General features: G+C 40.5%; 1 pseudogene; it reads right to left on the bottom strand.

Annotated features, from left to right (window-relative positions):
• Nucleotides 1-1,186: 1,186 nt before the first annotated feature.
• LOC127664595 (heterogeneous nuclear ribonucleoprotein A1-like 3) overlaps nucleotides 1,187-22,048 on the bottom strand; it is a 34,905-nt pseudogene continuing 14,043 nt past the window's right edge.

Raw genomic sequence — 22,048 nt, forward strand, 5'->3', positions numbered from 1 at the left:
TGCTGGTTCAATTGGAGGTCAGCATGCAGAAGAATGCATATTGATCCATTCTTATTTCCTTGTACTAAGCTTCACTCCAAGTGGATCAAACCTCCATGTAAAACCAGACACACTGAAACTAATAGAAAAGAAACTGGGGAAGACCCCTGAAGACATGGGCACAGGGGAAAAGTTCCTGAACAGAACACCAATAGCTTATGCTCTAAGATCAAGAATTGACAAATAGGACCTCATAAAATTACAAAGTTTCTGTAAGGCATGGCAATCTTTCATTCTGCACACACACACACACACACACACACACACACACACACACACACATTCAGACAGGGAGCCACAATATTTATGCTTATTAAGCAAGCAAAAAATAATAATCCTGTATTTTAAGTGACAAAACTAAGCCAGCAGCTGGAGAAAGCTGATGGAGCAGAAATAACCTTTCTTGATTGTATTTGTTATAGACTTGTATATGTTAGCTTTTATCTAAAGAGCATGGCTTATCTTTTCTACACCTTGCAAAGTAATAAAAACTCTATCTCAAACAATGTATTGGAGTAGATAGTTGCATGCCTTTATTAAACTTAGAATGTAGAGCAAGTGACTTAATAAAACAAGCCTTTTTAAGATATAAGTTTAAAATGTAAACCTCAGGAAGAAGTTGGGTCTTTTTTTATTTGTTTTTTCAAGACAAGGTTCTCATGTAACAACTCTGGCTATCCTGGAACTCTCTTTGTAGACCAGGCTGGCTTTAAACTCAGAGATCTTCTTGCTTCTGCTTTGTGAGTGCTGGGATTAAAGGTGTAGATCACCATGCCAGTTGGGTCATACTTTAAGGATAATTTCTGAGCTGTAGGAATTGTTACATTGAACTTTTTCAAGTTTTATTTTATTTTATTATTTTATGTGTTTGGTCTGCATCGATATTATGCACCATTAATATGTTAATTCCAAGGAGGCCAGAAGAGGGTGTTTGATCAACAGAAACTAAAATAATCTGTTATACCATTAATCTGGAGTTTTTGTCCCCACGTATGGCATTGTCTAAAAACACATCTTTGTAGCAGCTGGGCTCTGTCACCATTGAGTTCACAAATCTGTTGTTACCTGTAGCTTCCCTGTCATTTGTCTGGCTCTCCTCTCCTTCGAAGCTTTGTTTCCTGGGTGTCATTAGAACTTCCTGCTACTGTCACCTGCTGCTGGAACCTCCAGAGCCACCATGGCTTCATGGTTTAGCAAAGACCTGGCCTCCACCACTGTAAGGTCCAGAGCTCCTGCCTCCAAAGTTCCTCCCTTCATCAGTCCAGAATTTGAAGGCTGATTGTTACAATTGCCAAAATCATTGTAGCTTCCACCACCTCCAAAATTGTTTCCATCATCATTAAATCCATTATAGACATCCCCCTGCCACCATTTCCACCACCACAGCTGCCACCAAAGCCACCTCGACCACTGAAGTTTCCTCCTTGACCCAAATTGTCATTCCCACCAAAACTGCCACCACCAAAGTTTCTGGAACCACTGTGACCTCTCTGGCTGGCTGAAGCACTAGCCATCGCTTGCTTTGACAGAGCTTGTTTCATTTCACAGTTGTGGTCATTCAAAGTATGGAATTTGTTTTTTATTTTATTTTTTGTTTTTTTGAGACAGGGTTTCTCTGTCATAGAACTCACTCTGTAGACCAGGCTGGCCTCCAACTCAGAAATCTGCCTGCCTCTGTCTCCCAAGTGCTGGGATTAAAGGCGTGTGCCATCACTGCCCAGCCAGTACAGTATTTCTGAACAACAATCGTACCCACAGTGTTATGGTCATCAAAGGTAACCAAAGCAATGTCTCTCTTTTTTTTCTCACTGCTTCTGTCAGTCATAATTTCTATCATGTCAATTTCCCCATGCTGCTCAAAATAATTTCAAAGGTGGTATTCTTCAGTGTTCTTTCATACCACCAACAAGGGTCTTTTTCACAGTTAAGTGGGCACCTAGTTTCTGACAATCCTTTCTTGACACAACTCTCTTAGACTCCACAACTCTTCCTTTCACCTGGTGTGGTCTCACATTCATAGGAGCATCTGCTTCCTCCACAGTGGCCTATGTGGCAAACCTAAAGCCCCTGAGTCTCTTGGTGTTTGAATCTCTCCTTACCACAAAGTCGGTGAGTGTCCTCCACTGCCCTTCAGACTCTTGTTGGTTGTTTTGAAGCTCAGCCCTCCAATGCTGTTTCCGTTGATGTTTCAGCTCCTTGCAGACCCCGAGACAGGACGGCTGGGGGACGAGAGGTTTTAGAGATGCTTCCTCAGCAGCTTCAAAATGTAGGAAGGCATAAGATAATGGATGTGTCCTGGTAGTCATGGTACTTAAGGTTCCCATAAACCTATGGGAACAGCTTGTGACATTACTAGGAGACACAATCTCACAGCAATGTCCCAGTCCTCTGGCTCTTACTCTCTTTCTGCTCCCTCTTCTGCAACGTTCCTTGAGTATTAGGTGCAGAGGTGATATAAAGTGATGTATCCATTGGTTATCTGTATTAGCTCTGCATTTTGACTGGTTGTGGTTTTCTGTAATGGTCTCTGAATACTGCAAAGAGACTACACTTATCTGTGAGTATGAGGGCATTTAGAAAGTAGTTAGGGATTGTCACGGTTTGAAAATGTTTGGCCCAGGGAGTGACACTATTAGAAGGTGTGGCCATGTTGGAAGTAGGTGTGTCACTGTGGGTGTGGGCTTTAAGATCCTCATCCTAGCTTTTCTGTCTGAGTCACTGCCCTAAGCAGACCTTGGGCACTGACTGGGCACCCCCATCCAGTCCCACAACAGCCAGAGGAAGCTTGATTCCCAGGCACTCTAACATGCCCAGGATCACAGGATCTCAGGGGCTAGGTCACACCAGGATCTTAGGATTCCAGAGTCAGCTTGACTCCCAGGAGCTCTAATACACCCAGGAGCTCAGGGTCACAGGATGGCAGAATCACAGTATCACACAGACAGCTGGAATCTGAGGAGTTCTGACACAACCAGGATCACAGGAGCGATAGGCTCCAGTCAGATACAGCAAGGGCAGGTAGCACTAGAGTTAATCAGGTGGCAGGAGGCAAGCACAAGAACATAAGCAGCAGAAACCAAGGTTACTTGGCAACATCAGAACCCAGTTCTCCCACCATAGAAAGTCCTGAATACCTCCAAGACATCGGAAAAGCAAGATTCTGATCTACAGTCACATCTCATGAAGATGACAGAGGACTTTAAGAAGGACATAAATAACTCCCTTAATGAAATACAGGAAAACACAGGTAAACAAGTAGAAGCCCTTAAAGAGAAAACACAAAAAATCCCTTAAAGAATTGCAGGAAAACACAACCAAACAGGTGAAGGAATTGAACAAAACCATCCAAGATCTAAAAATGGAAGTAGAAAAAAATAAAGAAATCACAAAGGGAGACAACCCTGGAGATAGAAAACCTAGGAAAGAGATCAGGAGTCACAGATGCAAGCATCATCAACAGAATACAAGAGATAGAGGAGAGAATGTCAGGTGCAGAAGATACTGTAGAAAACATTGACACGACAGTCAAAGAAAATGCAAAATGCAAACAGCTCCTAACCCAAAACATCCAGGAAATGCAGGACACAATGAGAAGACCAAACCTAAGGATAATAGGGATAGAAGAGAGTGAAGATTCCAACTTAAAGAGTCAGCAAATATCTTCAACGAAATTATAGAAGAAAACTTCCCTAACTTACAGAGATGCCCATGAACATACAAGAAGCCTTCAGAACTCCAAATAGATTGGACAAGAAAAGAAGCTCCTTCTGTCACATAATAATACACCAAATACATAACACACAGAAAGAATATTAAAAGCAGTAAGGGAAAAAGGTCAAGTATCATACAAAAGCTGGCCTATCAGAATTACACCAGACTTCTCACCAGAGACTATAAAAGCTAGAAAATCCTGGGAAGATGACATACAGAACCTAAGAGAATACAAATGCCAGCCCAGGCTACCATATCCAGCAAAACTCTCAATTGCCACAGATGGAGAAACCAAGATATTCCATGACAAAACACAATATCGCTCTACAAATCTATCCCCACCAAGGATAATAGGTGGAAAACTCTAACACAAGGGAGGAAACTGCACCCTAGAAAAAGCAAGAAAGTAATCTTTTTCAATAAACCCAAAGGAATATAGCCACATAAACATAATTCTACCTCTAATAACAAAAATAACAGGAAACAACAATCACTTTTCTTTAATATCTCTTAACATCAATGGATTCAATTCCCCAGTAAAATGACATAGACCAATAGACTGGATACATAAACAGGACCCAGCATTTTGCTGCATACAGGAAATGCACCTCTGTGACAAAGACACAACCTCAGAGTAAAAGAATGGAAAAAATTTTCCAAGAAAATGGTCCCAAGCAACAAGTTGGAGTAGCCATTCTAATATCGAATAAAATCGACTTTAAACCAAAAGTTATTATAAAGGATAATGAAGGACACTTCATACTCATCAAAGGAAATATCAACCAAGATGAACTCTCAATTCTGAACATCTATGCTCCGACTGCAAGGGCACATACATTCATAAAAGAAACTTTACTAAAGCTCAAAGCACACATTGTACCTCACACAATAATAGTGGGAGACTTCAACACCCCACCCTCAGCAATGGACAGATCATGGAAACAGAAACTAATCAGAGGCACAGTGAAACTAACAGAAATTATGAACCAAATGGATCTAACAGACATTTATAGAATGTTTCATCCTAAAGCAAAAGAATACTCCTTCTTCTCAGCACCTCATGGTACCTTCTCCAAAATTGACCATATAATTAGTCACAAAACAGCCCTCTACAGATACAAGAAGACTGAAATAATCCCATGCATCCTATCAGATCACCACAGACTAAGGCTGGTCTTCAATACCAACAAAAACAACAGAAAGCCCGCATACACATGAAAGTTGAACAACACTCTTCTCAATGATAACTTGGTCAAGGAAGAAATAAAGAAAGAAATTAAAGACTTTTTAGAATGTAATGAAAATGAAGGTACAACATACCCAAACTTATGAGACACATTGAAAGCAGTGCTAAGAGAAAAACTCATAGCTCTGAGTGCCTCCAAAAAGAAACTGGAGAGAACATATGCTAGCAGCTTGACAGCACACCTGAAAGCTCTAGAACAAAAAGAAGCAAATACACCCAAGAGGAGTAGACTGGCAGGAAATAATCAAATTCAGGGCTGAAATAAGCCAAGTGGAAACAAAAAGAACTATATGAAGAATCAATGAAACCAGGAGCTGGTTCTTTGAGAAAATCAACAAGACAAACACTTAGCCAGACTAACCAGAGGGCACAGAGAAAGTATCCAAGTTAATAAAATCAGAAATGAAAAGGGAGACATAACAATGGAAAATGAAGAATTTAAAAATAAAATCCTATTACAAGATCCTATTACAAAAGCCTACACTCAGGAAAATTGGAAATTCTGGATTAAATGGACAATTTTCTAGACTGATACTAGATGCTAAAGTTAAATCAGGATCAGATAAACATCTAAACAGTCCCCTAACCCCTAAAGCAGTCATTAAAAGTTTCCCAACCAAAAACCACCCAGGACCAGATGGGTTTAGTGGAGAATTCTATCAGATATTCAAAGACCACATACCAATGTTATTCAAACTATTCCACAAAATAGAAACAGAAGGGACACTACCCAATTTGTTCTATGAAGCCAAGATTACGCTTATCTCTAAACCACACAAAGACCCAACAAATAAAGAGAACTTCAGACCAATTTCCCTTATGAACATTAATGCAAAAATACTCAATAAAATTGTTGCAAACTGAATCCAAGAACACATCAAAATGATCATTCATCATGATAAGTAGGCTTCATCTCAGGATACAGGGATGGTTTAATATGTGGAAATCTATTAACATAATCCACTACATAAACAAACTCAAAGGAAAAAAAAACACATGATCATTTCATTAGATGCTGAAAAATCATTTGACAAAATTCAGCATCCCTTCATGTTAAAAGTCTTGGAAAAAATTAGGAATCAAATCCCGTACCTAAACATAGTAAAAACAGTATACATCAAGCCAATAACCAACACCAAATTAAAGAAAGAAACTTGAAGCAATTGCACTAAAATCAGGGACTAGACAGGCTGCCCTTTCTCTTCCTATCTATTCAATATACTTGAAGCTCTAGCTAGAGCAATTAGACAACAAAAGAAGGCTAAAGGGATACAAATTCGAAAGGAAAAAGTCAAAATATTATTTGCAGATGATATGATAGTATACTTGAGTGACCCCAAAAATTCCACCAGAGAACTCCTAAAAAACTGATAAAGAACTTAAGCAAAGTGGCTGGATATAAAATTAACTCAAACCAATCGGTAACCTTCCTATACTCAAAGGATAAACAGGCTGAGAAAGAAATTAGGTAAATGATGCCCTTCACGATAGTCACAAAATATATAAAATACCTTGGTGTGACTCTAAGTAAATGAAGGATTTGTATGATAAGAACTTCAAGTCTCTGAAGAAAGAAATTGAAGAAGATCTCAGAAGATGGAAAGATCTTCCATGTTCATGGATTGGCGGGATTAATATAGTAAAAATGGCCATCTTGTCAAAAGCAACCTACAGATTCAATGTAATCCCCATCAAAATTCCAAATCAATTTTTCATAGTGAGAAGAGCAATTTGCAAATTCATTTGAATAACAAAAAGCACAGGAGAACTAAAACTATTCTCAACAATAAACAAACCTCTGTCAGAATCACCATCCCTGACCTCAAGCTGTATTACAAAGCAATAGTGATAAAAAATGTATGGTATTGGTACAGAGACAGGCTTGTAGATCAATGGAATAGAATTGAAGACACAGAAAGGAACCCACAAACCTAGGGTCACTTGATATTTGACAAAGGAGCTAAAACCATCCAGTAGAAAAAAGACAGCATTTTTAACAAATGGAGCAGGTTCAACTGGAGGTCAGCATGTAGAAGAATGCAAATTAACCCATTCTTATCTCCCAGTGGATCAAGGACCTCCACATTAAACCAGATACACTTAAGCCTGTAGAGGAGAAAGTGGGGAAGAGCCTCAAACACATGGGCTCAGGGGAAATTTCCTGAAAGAACACCAATAGCTTATGCTCTAAGATCAAGAATTGACAAATGGGTTCTCATAAAATTACAAAGTTTCTGTAAGGCAAAGGGCGCTGTCAATAGGACAAAACAGCAACCAACAGATTGGGAAAAGATCTTTACCAATCCTACATCTGATAGAGGGCTAATATCCAATATATACAAAGAACTCAAGACTCCAGAGAATCAAATAACCCTATTAAAAATCGGGTACAGAGATAAAAAAAAAAGAACTGAGGAATACTGAATGGCTGAGAAGCACATAAAGAAATGTTCAACATCCTTAGTCATCAGGGAAATGCAAATCAAAACAACCTTGAGATTCCACCTCACACCAGTTAGAATGGCTAAGATAAAAAAAAAAAAAAAAACTCAGGTGACAGCAGATGCTGGTGAGGATGTGGAGAAAGAGGAACACTCTTCCATTGCCAGTGGGATTGCAAGCTGGCACAACCATGCTGGAAATCATTCTGGCGGTTCCTCAGAAAGCTGGACATATTACCTGAGGACCCAGATATACCACTCCTGGACTTACACTCAAAAGATGCTCCAACATATAACAAGGACACATGCTCCACTCTGTTCATAGCAGCCTTATTTATAATAGCCAGAAGCTGGAAATGACTCATGTTCTTCAACAGAGGAATGAATACAGAAAATGTGGTACATTTACACAATGGAATAATACTTAGCTATTAAAAACAATGACTTTATGAAATTCTTAGGCAAATAGATGAAACTAGAAAATATCATCCTGAGTGAGGTAACCAAATTACAAAATAACACACATGTTATGCATTCACTGATAAGTGAATATTAGCCCAGAAGCTCAGAATACTCAAGATACAATTCACAGACCTCATAAAGCCCAAGAAGGAAGACCAAAGTGTGTGTGCTTCGGTACTTCATAGAAAGGGGAACAAAACACTTACGGGAGGAAATACAGAGACAAGTTGTGGAGCAGAGACTGAAAGAAAGGCCATCCAGGACTGTGCCACCTGGGGATCCATCCCATATATAGTCCCCAACCCAGACACTATTGTGGATGCCAAGAAATGCTTGCTGACAGGAGCCTGACAGCTGTCATCTCCTGAGATGCTCTGCCAGAGCCTGATAAATACAGATGGGGATGCTCACAGCTGAGCACTGGACTGAGCACAGGGGCCCCAGTGGAGGAGCTAGAGAAAGGACCCAAGGAGCTGAAGGGGTTTGCAGCCCCATAGGAAGAACAACAATATCAACCAACCAGACTTCCCAGAGCTCCCAGAAAAAAAAAACACCCACAAATCAAGGAGTACACATGGAGGTGCCCATGGCTCTAGCTGCAAATGTAGCAGAGGATGGTGGTGTTGGGCATCAATGGAAGGAGAGGCCTCTGGTTCTGTGGAGGCTCGATTCCCCAAGTAGAGAATTTCGAGGGCAGGAAGGCGGTATTGCGTGGGTGGGGAAACATCCTCATAGAAGCAGGGGGGGGGGGGGTGGGATGGGATAGGGGGCCTGAGGTGGGTGTGTGTGCCAGGAAAGTGGATAACATTTGAAATGTAGATAAAGAAAATATTTTTTTAAAAAAGACCCTCATCCTAGCTACCTGGAAGTCAGTGTTCCACTAGCAGTATTCAGATGAAGATGTAGGACTCTCAGCATCTCTCGGACCATGCCTGCCTGGATGCTGCCATGTTCCTGCCTTGATGATAATGGACTGAACCTCTGAACCTGTAAGCCAGGCCCCAATTAAATGTTGTCCTTATAAGAGTTGCCTTGGTCATGGCTTCTGTTCAGATAGGTAAAACCCTAACTAAGAACCCTCACCATTATTTAATTCTCCTCTCTTCTTTTTCTGTATTTACCTCCCTTCCCTCCCCTAATTAGAGCCCCACTCTGCACATTTCCCATTGGATGGATCATTTGTACTCTGCTAGACCCCCCATCTGTGTCCCCCACTTCCCTACACTGGCAATGTAATCGTCCTGATTTCTGCAGTCACTCCAGGAAATGTACTCACATCTGAATATTTGGAGTTAGGAACCTCTGACGAGAGAGAGAACATGTTATGTCAGTCTTCGTCTTTTCGAGTGCAGGTTTCATGGGTTCATTCATTGCATAGTTTATGTGTACCACATTCTCATTATCCATTTGTTAGTTGAAGGCCATTTAAGTTTCCTTTCCCCCATATTTCTGTGATATTGTGACTAGAGTAGCAATAAACACTGCTGAGGAAGGATCTACTCTTGGGCGCGTATGCCAAGGAGAGGCTTAGCAAGGTCAAACGGTAGTTTTGTTTTTAGGTTTTTGAGAATGCTCCACACTGATTTCTATAGTGGCTGAACCAGTTTGTAACCTACCAGCAGTAAATGAGGGTTCCCTTTCCTTTTGCACTCTCTAGCATTTGCTGTCTGTTGATCTTTCCCACTCTGACTGGGGTAAGATGAGATCTCAATGTTGTTTTGATTTGCATTTCTATAAATGCTAGGGTTGATGAACATTTTTTGAGATATTTCCTATCATTGCTTTTGCTTCTTTTGAGAGTTCTCTGGTCAGGTCCCTGGCTCGATTGTTTTTTAAAACTGAGTCTTTTGTTTGTTTTTTAGTTCTTTATATATTCTGGATATTAATCTTCTGTTAGATGTATAACTTTCACCCCATGGACTTCTTCACCTTGTTGGTTTCCTTTAGCTGTGCAGAAATTTTTAGTTTTATGAAATCTGATTGGTTAACTATTGGCCTCAATTCTTGAGTAAATTGAGTCTTACTCAGAAGGTCCTTTGATACACCTAGATCATCTATATCATATGCGGCATTGCCTATGCTTTCTTCTAGAAGTTTCAGTATTTCAGGTTTCCAGTTCAGGTCATTGATTCACTTGGGATTACTTTTTGTGCGGTCTGATAGATATGAGTCTAATTTTATTCTTCTGCCTTGTGGACATCTGGTTTTTGATGTCCCTTATCCTTCACCATTTATTGAAGGTGTTTTCTTTTCTTCAGCTTATATTTTTGGTATCTTTGACAAATATTATATAGCTGAACTTGTGTGTATGTGTGTGTATGTTTGGGTTTTCCCCCATTGGTCTACATGCTTATTTTTCTGCCAGTGCCATATTTTTAATACAATAGGACCTGTAAACAAGTCAAATATACATCCACAGGCCAGGCTTGGACCAGTAGACACAGCCTGTAAACCACCTCACTCTCCTCGACCTATTGATTTTGTTCCTTGCACCAACTCACCACACATCTTCTACACCAACCTGCTCTAGTCACATCAGAAAAAGAAGTCTGCATGCCCAGATTTCATCACAAAAATACAAGTAATATTACAGGTCAAGCCACGTTTCGTGCAGTGGCAGTATCGTAGACAATGAGGTTTATCGAGGCTTGATTATTACTAATTGAAAGGTCAAGCCAATACCTTCTTTCTAAACCTACCAATCCTGTAGAAATGCTTGCCAAAGAGAATTCCATACTTGAATCTCAGGGTACAGAATCCAAAAGAATAGACATGAAGTTCATCAAAGAATTCAAGATTTAAACAAAGCACAAAGAAATCAGGGAGAAAGAACTTAGGGAGAACAAACGCCTTAGTGATGCTCAAGGAAACGCGAGCATAGGCTAATGGAAAAGAAGAAGAAAAGCCTGGGTTGGAGAATGGAGTTCAACAAGAGAAGACAAACGCTGCAGAGGACCCGAGCAGAATGAAACGGAATCAAAAAAAACCAACATCCTAATTGAAAAACTCCAAGGAAAGCCTTAACAAGCAGAACGAATCAAGGAGCAGAGTATATATCAGGACTCAAAGATAGAGGGTTAACCAAATAAGCCAGGAATATGACAAACAAACAGAACAGAACAAAAAACAACAAATCAGGAGAGGAACATGCAGGAAGTGGGGGGCACCGTGAAAAAAAAAAACAAATCTCAAATCGTACCATAGAGGAAGAAGAAGAAAATAGAATTCTGAGTCGGTGGCATAGACCAGATCTTCTATGCTGAGTTTTCTTTTTTCTTTTCTTTTATTCGATATATTTTTTATTTACATTTCAAATGATTTCCCCTTTTCTGGCTCCCCATTCCCCGAAAGTCCCATAGGCCCTCTTCCCTCCCTCCCCCTGTTCCCCCATCCACTCCTTCCCACTTCTCTGTTCTGGTATTGCCCTATACTGCTACACTGAGTCTTTCCAGAACAAGGGGCCACTCCTCTATTCTTCTTGGACATCATTTGATGTGTGGATTACGTTTTGGGTAATCCAATTTCTAGGCTAATATCCACTTATCAGTGAGTGTATACCATGATTGATCTTTTGAGACTGGGTTACCTCACTTAGTATGAAATCATTCTGGCGGTTCCTCAGAAAACTGGGCACATCACTTCCGGAGGACCCTGTTATACCACTCCTAGGCATATACCCAGAGGATTCCCCAGCATGTAATAAGGATACGTGCTCCACTATATTCATAGCAGCCCTATTTATAATAGCCAGAAGCTGGAAAGAACCCGGATGTCCCTCAACGAAGGAATGGATACAAAAAAAAATGTGGTATATATACACAATGGAGTACTATGCAGCCATTAGAAACAATGAATTCATGAAATTCTTAGACAAATAGATGGAGCTGGAGAACATCTTACTGAGTTTTCTCTTTTTCAAATGTGAGTGCTCTTTCTGCAAGTACCACTGCAAGCCAGAAGAGGGCATCAGATTATTGTATAGATACTTATAACCACAAGGCTGGGAATTGAACTCAGAATTTCTGGAAGAGCAGGTAGTGCTCGACCACTGAGCCATCTCACCACCCCCTACACTGAACTTACAATGCTAGAAGTATTTTAATGTAGATAACCTTATTGTAGAAAATGATGCATTCCCGTGGTACAGAGTAAATACCGAGAGATTGTGTGTTGATTCATTGTCTCCAAGATCTTCCTAAGTTAATGGCCAGCCTTTAAGGGATTAGATGTAGGTTTTAGTGTGACTTATTTTTCCAGTTGCCTTTATGCATTTTATTTAAAAGGGAAGGATGAAGAGAGGAGAAAACTAATCACAGCGCTGGCATGTGAGAGGAGATGTGTTTAAGGGTGGGCTGGAAGGCAGTTGCTCGGCAACCTCCGCGAAGGTGAAAGGCGCATGTGACTGATGCTTCACCCCTCCGGGCTCTGTCCTGTCAGTGGCGCTGCATCTTCTGGGTGCTTGGGTGCTTCTGTGTATCTAGAAAAGAGGAGCCTCGTAAGCCTTCTTAGAGGAGACAGGAAAGAGGCCAAAAAGCTGGTGGAAAGGGGGTAGGGAATGAGACTGACGTCATCTCTGTCGGCAGATGCAGACATTGCTTGTGTGTGTGTGTTTTACATGTACGCATGCACACATGTAAGTGTGTGACATAGGTGCATGTGTGTGCACCCATGCTTTGAGCTTGTACTTTTGTGGAGCTTATGGAGGGGAAGTGCCCTTTTCAACCTTACCTACTCTGAAGTTTCCCTTGTTGCTAATTCCACCTGTTTCTGATGGTTCCCTCCTCTCTGTCTCTCTCAGAGTACATGAAATGTCTTTTACTGTATAGGGTCACATGGGTCAGTGTATAACACTTTCTCAGACTATCCTTTCCAAACATGCTCCTCTCTGTCTCCCTCCCCTCCCCCATGCCTTTCATTTCCTTGACAATTTGTTTCTACCCTTAGGTCATCGGCACAGTCACTCTATGTGTCTATATTGTCTAGATGAGAGAAAACATCTTTGTCTTTCTGAGGCTAACAACTTACTCTGGTTATCTCCAGCTGCATCTGGTTTCCTTCATAACTTTGTTCTCTCATTCATGGCTGAAGGAATTCTGCATGCAACATAAACCCCGTTTTCTTTGTCCTTCTGTTGATAGACACTTAAATTGGCCTCAAGACGTGGCTGTCGTGAACAATGTCATCTTGGCTATTCCCCATTCCTCTCACTTGAGAACAACGCCTGCTGGCTGAGGAGACTGCACCCCTGCAGTCTCCATGCTGAACCGTGTTGGTTCATACTACAATGCTCCTCCCCGTGCCCATGAGTAATTAGCAGGTAATGTTTCAGTTGTACAAGGTTCTGTTGGCTGCATTCTCACTGAAATGTGACATTTTGTTGATGTAGAGTTGATGTTGGTATTAACAAGGATCATGAGGAAAGTGATGACTTGTTTATGGAATCATCAAGGGCACAATATTAACCATTACTCTGACAACTAAAATTTATGCATGACCAGTTTTCAGACTGACCTCCATTTGAAGTACACAGTCTTTTAAGATACGGAGGATACTGCCCCTCCATTACAAAGAAACGGACACTGAAGGGTTAAGCAACATTGTAAAACAGAGAGACACACACATCTACAATAATAACATGTGTACAGGCAAAAAAGCCTTGTTCCTCTGTCATTATGGGAGAAGCTTCTATATGTGTAAAGGCGGAAGAGGTTTGAAAATGACCCAGGAAGAGGCAATTTCTGTAAAAGTCTTTCTAGGTTTCATTACATGTCCCTGGACTCTAAGAGGATATCTGGATTTACCACCTTATTTATAAGAATGGTGCATTATCCCCATTTGTATTATCGTGTCCAACTGGACAGAAACAGAAGGGCTCCTGTTTGGTTTATTCGTTGAACTCTTAGCCACAAGGAGAACTTTAAAGGGATCCCACAGGACCCAGACACTGATGCTTGGATTCTGGGGCTGGAAGGGCTACACTTAAATCCCATTTTACCACAAACTAATTGTGTGGCTTGGGTAATTGCTTAAGCTTTAGTGCCTTCACTTTATCACCTGTAGAGCTGGTAATAGCAGCTAACACACACGTGTGCCATTCCACTGTGCAGTTTGATGGCTTGCAGCACGCTTAGCAAGCGTGCTCGGTCACCACTGCACAATTCCACAACTGGCTTGTCAATCCTCAAGGAAACTCCAGATGTATTAGTAGACCTCCCTCCCTCCCTCCCTCCCTCCCTCCCTCCCTCCCTCCCTCCCTCCCTCCCTCCCTCCCTCCCTCCCTCCCTCCCTCCCTCCCCAGGCAGGGTCTCTCTCTATAGATCAGGCTGTTCTTGACCTCAGCGTGCATGGTGATTTGGTAAGAAAACTCCTCTAGAGCTTTGGCTCCTTGAACACTTTAAACTCAGGTGGTGGTGCTGTTTGGGAAGAATATGAGACCTTCAGAAGGTGGAATTTTGGGAGGAAGTGCATCACTGAGCAGGCATTGAGAGCATATCTCCTGGTCACATTTTCAGTTCGTGCACTTTGCTTCTCTGTGTGTGGTAGGAATATAATCTCTCAGCCTTCTATTCCCGTTGACAGGCGGGCCTGCTGTTTGCTGCCACGCCTTTCAGCCATGATGGACTCTTATCCCCGTGGAACCGTAAACCAAAGTAAATCCTTTCTTTCATACATAGCTTTTGGCCATGATATTTTATCATAGCTCTGAAAATTAACGAATACCCTGTGTAACCCAGATGGGTCCCACACTTGAAGTGATCCTCCTGCCTCAGCCTGCCACGTCCTAGGATTATAGGTGCCAGCCACCACATTGAGCTAGTGGTCATTTATTTCCCCTACTTACCCTGGCTTCTGGCGCCTAGGAATCTGTTTTCTGTGTCTGTGAACTTGTCTGTTGGGGACATTTTATGGATGGAACTGAGAGAGCATGCTACCATCGATGTCAGTTTTTACTTAGCACAGAGCATTTCAGATCCATTCCTGTTCTTGCTTGAGCTAGGGACTCATTTCTTTTTGTGATTGAATCATGTCTCACAGCATGAATGTCATGTCCATGCTTATTTTAGGCATTCATCTATTGATGGACTTCTGGATTTTGTTCCCACTGTTGTACTTTATAAACAAAGCTCCTGAAAATACTGTGTATCAATTTTTATTTAGATATGTGTTTGTTTGTTTTTTGTTTGAATTCTCTCCAGCATATGGCCAAGCATAGAAGAGCGAGCCCAAGTTAACTTTTGAGCACCAGTCAGGCAATTTTCCAAAGCAGACACTCCTATTTTGTGCTTCTGCCAGAAATGCATGTGAGCTCCAGCTCCTCATGTTAGTCAACTGTGGCAGCTGTCTCCCTACAGGCGTCAAGTCTTTGGCATGTTACCGTGTCCGATTTGTGTGCTCTTGATGTCCAATGACGAGAAAGTTCTACTCATGGCTTTACAGTACATCTGTGCTTCTCTGCAGAAACATGAGTTCAAACTCTGGCTTGTAAAATAAATTGTCTGCTTGTCTTGCTACTATTGGGATTTAGAAGTTTGTCATACATTCTAGAGACAAGTTTCTTGTCAGTCTATGAATTGCAAATGCCTACTCTCACCCTGTGAGTTATTTTGAATCTCAAGACAGTTCCTGGAAGAACAAACTATTCCACTTTTGATAAGGTATAATTTATTTATTCTTTCTCCAATTGTCTGCATTTTCAGTCTAAGAACTTCTCATCCAGCCCAAGGTCTTGTAGGCGTCCTTGTTTTCTTTCAAAACCTTTTTGCCTTTAACACGAATGCTTAGGTCTTCATTAGATCCAGGTCTTGGCTAATTCTGTATGCCATAAGTACGTAGCCAAGTTGCTCCTTGTGTATTTGGTTATCTAATTTCTTAGCAGTATTTCGTTGAAAGACTATCTTTGAGGCTGGAGTGAGATGGCTCAGTGGTTAGGGGTACAAACTACTCTTGCAGAGGATTTGAGCTCATTTCCAAGCGCTCAATCTGGGATGCCCACAGCTGCTTATTACCCAACTCTAGGCGATCCAGTGCCTGTTCTACCATCCTTAGGCACCAAGGCACCTGCACCACATGCCCATAACCTTTCACAGACGCACAGACACACAGACACACAGACACACACACACACACAATTTAAAAAGTTCGAACAAATCTTTCTAATGCAGACTATGCTTTCAGCATTGTGTTGTCTTTCAATCCTTGAGCTTTACTGACTTGTTTCTAGACAATTCTACTCCATTTGATGTTCTACATCAACACCACATTCTCTTGGTTATTGCAACTATTTACTAAGCTCTTACTTAGAGAGGGCCGAGCCTTCTAACTTGGCTGTTCTTTCAAAAATTGGCTATTGCCAGGTCTTTCCCATTTTCGTGTTTGTTAAAAAACATCATCTGTGAGTTTGATAGAATTTCATTGCATCTACAGATTGAGCAGAGGAATATTTACTTTTTACAAGATTAAGTCAATTAGTTTATGAGTACAAAATATCTGCATATTTAGTTATTAACCTACTTCAGTGGGTTTGGAATTTTCAACTAAGTTCAGCTTTGAACTCATCTTTATTAAATTTAGTCCCATTTTTGTCTTTTAATTTTTTAAAAAGGCATCTTTTGTAGACAACATGTTGTTAGATTGTGATTTTTTTCTCGTCTCTTTTATTTGAGTGCTTTGTGACACGGTTTCACGGAACCCAGGCTAGGTTTGAGCCATATACTAAGCCTGCTCTTGCATTGCCGGTCTTCCTGTCTTCATTCCCCAAGAGCTGAGATAACAAACAGGTATGTGTCAGTGTGTGTAACTTTGGATTGTGATTTAAAAGTCAAATTAAAGCATGTTTTTCCAATTTCTATTACCTTGACTGAGTTACTCAATTCGTTTACATGTACAGTAAGTACTGATTAAATGGGACTGATGCCAAGATTTTGTATTTGTTGTTAGGGTTCTTCTATTCTCCCACTGTTGCTTGTTTGGTTGACAGTGTCCTTTTATATAGGTCCCTGTGATGAGAACTTATTCCTTAAAAAAACTGCAATGAGAAGTGGGGCATTTAAGAAATTTCAATTATAATGTCTTTCTCTGTGTTGGGTTGTTCTCCTGGGAGTTAGAATACTTTTAAAAACCAAAAGTGAGCTTGTTTCCATTTTTTCTCTTTCATGTGAACAACATTTTTCACACTGTGACACAATCAGAAGATCCTTATTAGATTCACTTTAATAGCCTTGAAATACTGTTGTAGTTTGGTCTATTGCTATGTGGTGTAATGTTGAATTCTATACCTGAAGGTCTAGGCTTTTGAGTACTTGCATATTTATAAGCTTTATCGCGCAAACCTTGTTCTCTAATTTAAAACTATCGGTTAAATAAAATTGGTGGCAGCCAGTTACTGGAGGGATTAGAGGTAAGTAGGTATGGAGTGACTGGGTTAGAGAAGATTGTAGGAAGAGGGAGAAGGAGCTGCCATTGGTCAGGAGTCAAGAGAACGTGGTCCTGGGGGCTGCCCAATAGGACTTAAGAGCAGCCCAGATGGAACACAGGAAGTAATAACTCAGGGTTATCGATAGGAAAGTAGATTCTAACAATATAGAGAATAGTGTCTGCTGTTGTTTAAGGCTCATTGTAAATATAAAGGTTGTATGTGTCTTTTATCTGGGAACTTAAATGGTCTAAGGCTGGATAGAAACCCTGGGTCAGGATTAAATAATTTCTACAACAAAACACCCAGAATCTAGAGCCAGGGGCCAAATAAACTTCCTAATATTAATTACCTGGGCTGTAGTGTTCTCTTACATAGCAAAAGATGCACGGAGACTCTGACCTTCTTAGTTTCTGATGAAAATCAGAAGGGTGTCTTGTAGATGAGAGGCCACCTCTCCCTTGGGCCTTCCGGGGTTCCCCCAGGCTGACATCCTAAGGTGTGGATCTGTGTGGGTTTTTCTCACGTTCTTGTTGAGCTTCTTGTGAACATAGGTAAGAGTTATCTCATAAGATTTTAGATGTTTTCAGTTGCTACGTGTTCCAATGCCATGTTGCACACCCTTCCACCTTCCTGCCATTCTGAGAGTTCCCGTATGAGGAACCCCCATGTTTCTTTCACTCACGTCCCCCTACTCCTCTTTCTCCTCAGAAAAGAGAGGCCTCCGTGGATATCATCCCACCTTGTCATATCAGGTTGCAGTAAGACTAGGTGCATCTTCTCTTATTGAAACCAGGCAAAGCAGCTCAGTTAGGGGAAAGAGATCAAAAGGCAGGCAACAGAGAGACATTCCCCGCTCCTGCCATTAGGGGCCTGATGTGAAGACCAAGCTGCACGTCTGTTTCATACGTGTAGTGGGCCTAGCTCTGTCCCAAGCATGCTCCATGTCCGTGAGCCACTCTGGACCCAGGTGAGTTGATTCTGTAATTTTTCTAGGGGTGTCCCTGACTTCTCTGGCTCTCCCAACCCTTTCTCCCTTTCTTTTACAGCATTCCCAGAGTTCCACCTAATGTTTGACTGTGGATCTATGCATCCCCACCCTCCTTGCCATCAGTTCCTAAGTGAAGCATCTCAGATGACAGTTATGCAAGGCTCTTGTCTGCAAGAAGACATGTGGGCATGTGTGCTGGAGAAGACATGTGGGCATGTGTGCTGGAGAAGACATGTGGGCTTGTGTGCTGGAGAAGACATGTGGGCATGTGTGCTGAAGAAGACATGTGGGCATGTGTGCTGGAGAAGACATGTGGGCTTGTGTGCTGGAGAAGACATGTGGGCATGTGTGCTGGAGAAGACATGTGGGCATGTGTGCTGGAGAAGACATGTGGGCATGTGTGCTGGAGAAGACATGTGGGCATGTGTGCTGGAGAAGGAGCTGAAAGTTCTACACTTCCTATCCTCTTACAATGTTGAAGATTTGGTGTAATGCTTGGATAATGTAAAATCACACAGGACCCTGCATGTCTCCCAGGAGGCTTGCTGTATGCAGGGGCACAGGAGGCCTGCTCTAACCAGAAACACTGCAGTTTCTGCTTCCCAGGAGGACAGCTCTAACCCAGGACACACAGCTCCACCCACCTCCAAGGAGACCTGCTTCAATCTAGGACACCCAGGTCAGTCAACACCAAAAACAACCAGATGGTGAAAGGCAAGTACAGGAACATAATCAACAGAAGTCAATGCATTTTGGCACCATTAAAACCCAGCTATCTTACTACAGAAAGTCCTAGATACCCTAACATACCTGAAGAAGCCAGATTCTGACCTTACATTCCATCTCATGAAGATGATAGAGGCCTTTAAAGAGGATATAAATAATTCCCTTAAAGAAATACAGGAACATACAATCAAACAAGTAAAGGAAATGAACAAAACTGTCCAAGAACTAAAATATAAAAATAGAAGCAATAAATAAAACACAAAGGGAGGCAACCCTGGAGATAGAAAACCTAGGAAAGAGAACAGGAACTACAGATGCATGCATCACCAACAGAATACAAGAGACAGATAAGAGAATCTCAGATGTAAAAGATACCATGGAAGAATTTAATACAACCATTAATAAAAATGCCAAGTGTAAAAAGTTCCTAACCCAAAACATCCAGGAAAATTGGGACACAATGAAAAGACCAAACCTAAGAATAGTAGGAATAGAAAAGGGTGAAGATTCCCAGTTCAAAGGGCCAGAAAACATCTTCAACAAAATCATAGAAGAAAACTTCTAAAGAAAGAGATGGCTGTAAATACACAAGAAGTCTACAGAACACCAGATAGATTAGACAAGAAAAGAAAAACTTCCAACTACATAAAAAAATTGGACAAGAAAAGAAAAACTTTTCACTATATAGAACAAAACAAAACAAAACCAAAATACTAAATGTATAGAAAAAAGAAAGAATATTAAAAGCTGTAGATGGAAAAAGGCCAAGTAACACATAGAGGCAGACCTATCAGAATTACACCAGACTTCTCTAATAGCTAGAAGATCCTGGACAGATGTTTTTCAGACCATAAGAGAACACAGATATCAGACTACTATATCCAGCAAAACTCTCAATCACCATAGATGGAGGATTCCATGACAAAACGAAATTAAAACAATATCTTTCTACTAATCCAGCCCTATAGAGGATACTAGAAGGAAGTCTCCAACACAAGGATGGTAAGTACATTTAAGAAAACACAAGAAATTAATCATCTCACAACAAATCCAAAAGAAGAGAATCACACACACATAGTACCACATCCAACAACAAAATAACAGGGACTAGCAAACATTGGTCATTAATATCTCTCAATATCAAGGGATTCAATTCACCAATAAAATGAAACAGGCTAACAGACTAGATATGTAAGCAGGATCCATCATTCTGCTGGATACAAGAAACATACCTCAGCAACAAAGATAGACACTGCCTCAGAGTAAATGACTGACAAAAGGTTATCCACACATATGGTCTAAAGAAAAAGCTGAAGTAGCCAGTCTAATAAAATAGACTTTCAACTAAAAGTAATCAAAAGAGATGAGGAAGGACACTTTATACTCATCAAAGGAAAAATCCACCAAGATAAAGTCACAATTCTGAATGCCTATGAATCAAATTTAAGGGGACTCACATTCATAAAAGAAACTTTATTAAAGCTCAAAAACACACAATGAACATAACAGAATAGTGGGAGAGACTTCAGCTTTCTAGTCTCACCAATGGACAGGTCATTGAAACAGAAACTAAACAGAGACACAATGAAACTAACAGAAAGTTATGAACCAAATGAATTTAACAGATTTAATATTCAACAGAACATTTCACCCCCAAACAAAAGAATATACCTTCTTCTCAGCACCTCATGGAATCTTCTTCAAAACAGACTGTTATCTAACACAAACAAGCCTCAACAAATACAAGAAGATTGAAATAACCCCTTGCATCCTATCAGATCACCATGAATTATGGCTGGACTTCAACAACAATTGAAACAATAGAAAGTCCACATATTCCTGGAAACTGAACAACTCTCTACTCATTGATAACTGTTTTGGAAAGAAATAAAGAAAGAACTTAAAGGCTTTCTAGAATTCAATGAAAATCAAGACACAAAATAAATAAAAAAAAAAAAAACAATGGGGCACTGCGAAAGCAGTGTTAAGAAGAAAATGCATAGCACTAAGTGCCTTCATAAAAAAATTGGCGAGATCTTACACTAGCCACTTAACAGCCCACCTGAGAGCTGTAGAACAAAAAGAAGGATGTACACCCAAGAGGAGTAGATGGCAGGAAATAGTCGAACTCAGAGCTGAAATCATCCAATTAGAAACAAAGAGAACAATACAAAGATTCAACAAAACCAAGACTTGATTCTATGAGAAAATCAACAAGACAGGCAAACCCTTAGCTAAGCTAATTAAAGGGCACAGAGAAAGTATCCAAATTTTTAAAATCAGAAATGAAATGGGAGACATAACAACAAAATGTAAGGAAATTCAAAAAAACCATCAGGTCTTATTACAAAAGCTTACACACACACACACACACACACACACACACACAAAACAGATTTGGATATCTGGAATATCCAAATGACACTGATGATTTTCTAGACAGATACTGTGTATCAAAGTTAAATCAAGATCAGGTAAACTATCTAAATAGTCTCATAGAAGCAGTCATTAAAAACCTCCCAACCAAAAAAAGCCCAGGGCCAGATGTCTTTAGCATAGAATTCTATCGGATTTTCAAAGAAGAGCTAATACCAATACTCCTCAAACTATTCCACAAAATAAAAACAGAAGGAACACTACCTAATTCATTCTATGAGACCACAGTTACTCTGATACCTAAACCACACGAAGGCCCAACAAAGAACTTCAGACCAATTTTGTTTGTGAACATCAACACGAAAGTACTCAATAAAATTCTCATATAATGAATCTAAAAACAAATCAAAAAGATCATTCACCACAATTAAGTAGGCTTCATCTCAGGGATGCAGGGATGGTTCAATATACTAAAATCTATCAACATAGTCTAGTATATAAACAAACTCAAAGAAAAAAATTTACATAATTATCTTATTAGATATTGAAAAAGCCTTTGACAAAATCCAATGCCCCTTTTTGTTAAATGTCTTGGAGAGATCAGGAATTCAAGGCACATACCTAAACATAATAAAAGCAATATA

The sequence above is a fragment of the Apodemus sylvaticus genome, chromosome 14 (genome assembly GCF_947179515.1).
Source record: "Apodemus sylvaticus chromosome 14, mApoSyl1.1, whole genome shotgun sequence".
In the NCBI taxonomy this organism is placed as follows: domain Eukaryota; kingdom Metazoa; phylum Chordata; class Mammalia; order Rodentia; family Muridae; genus Apodemus; species Apodemus sylvaticus.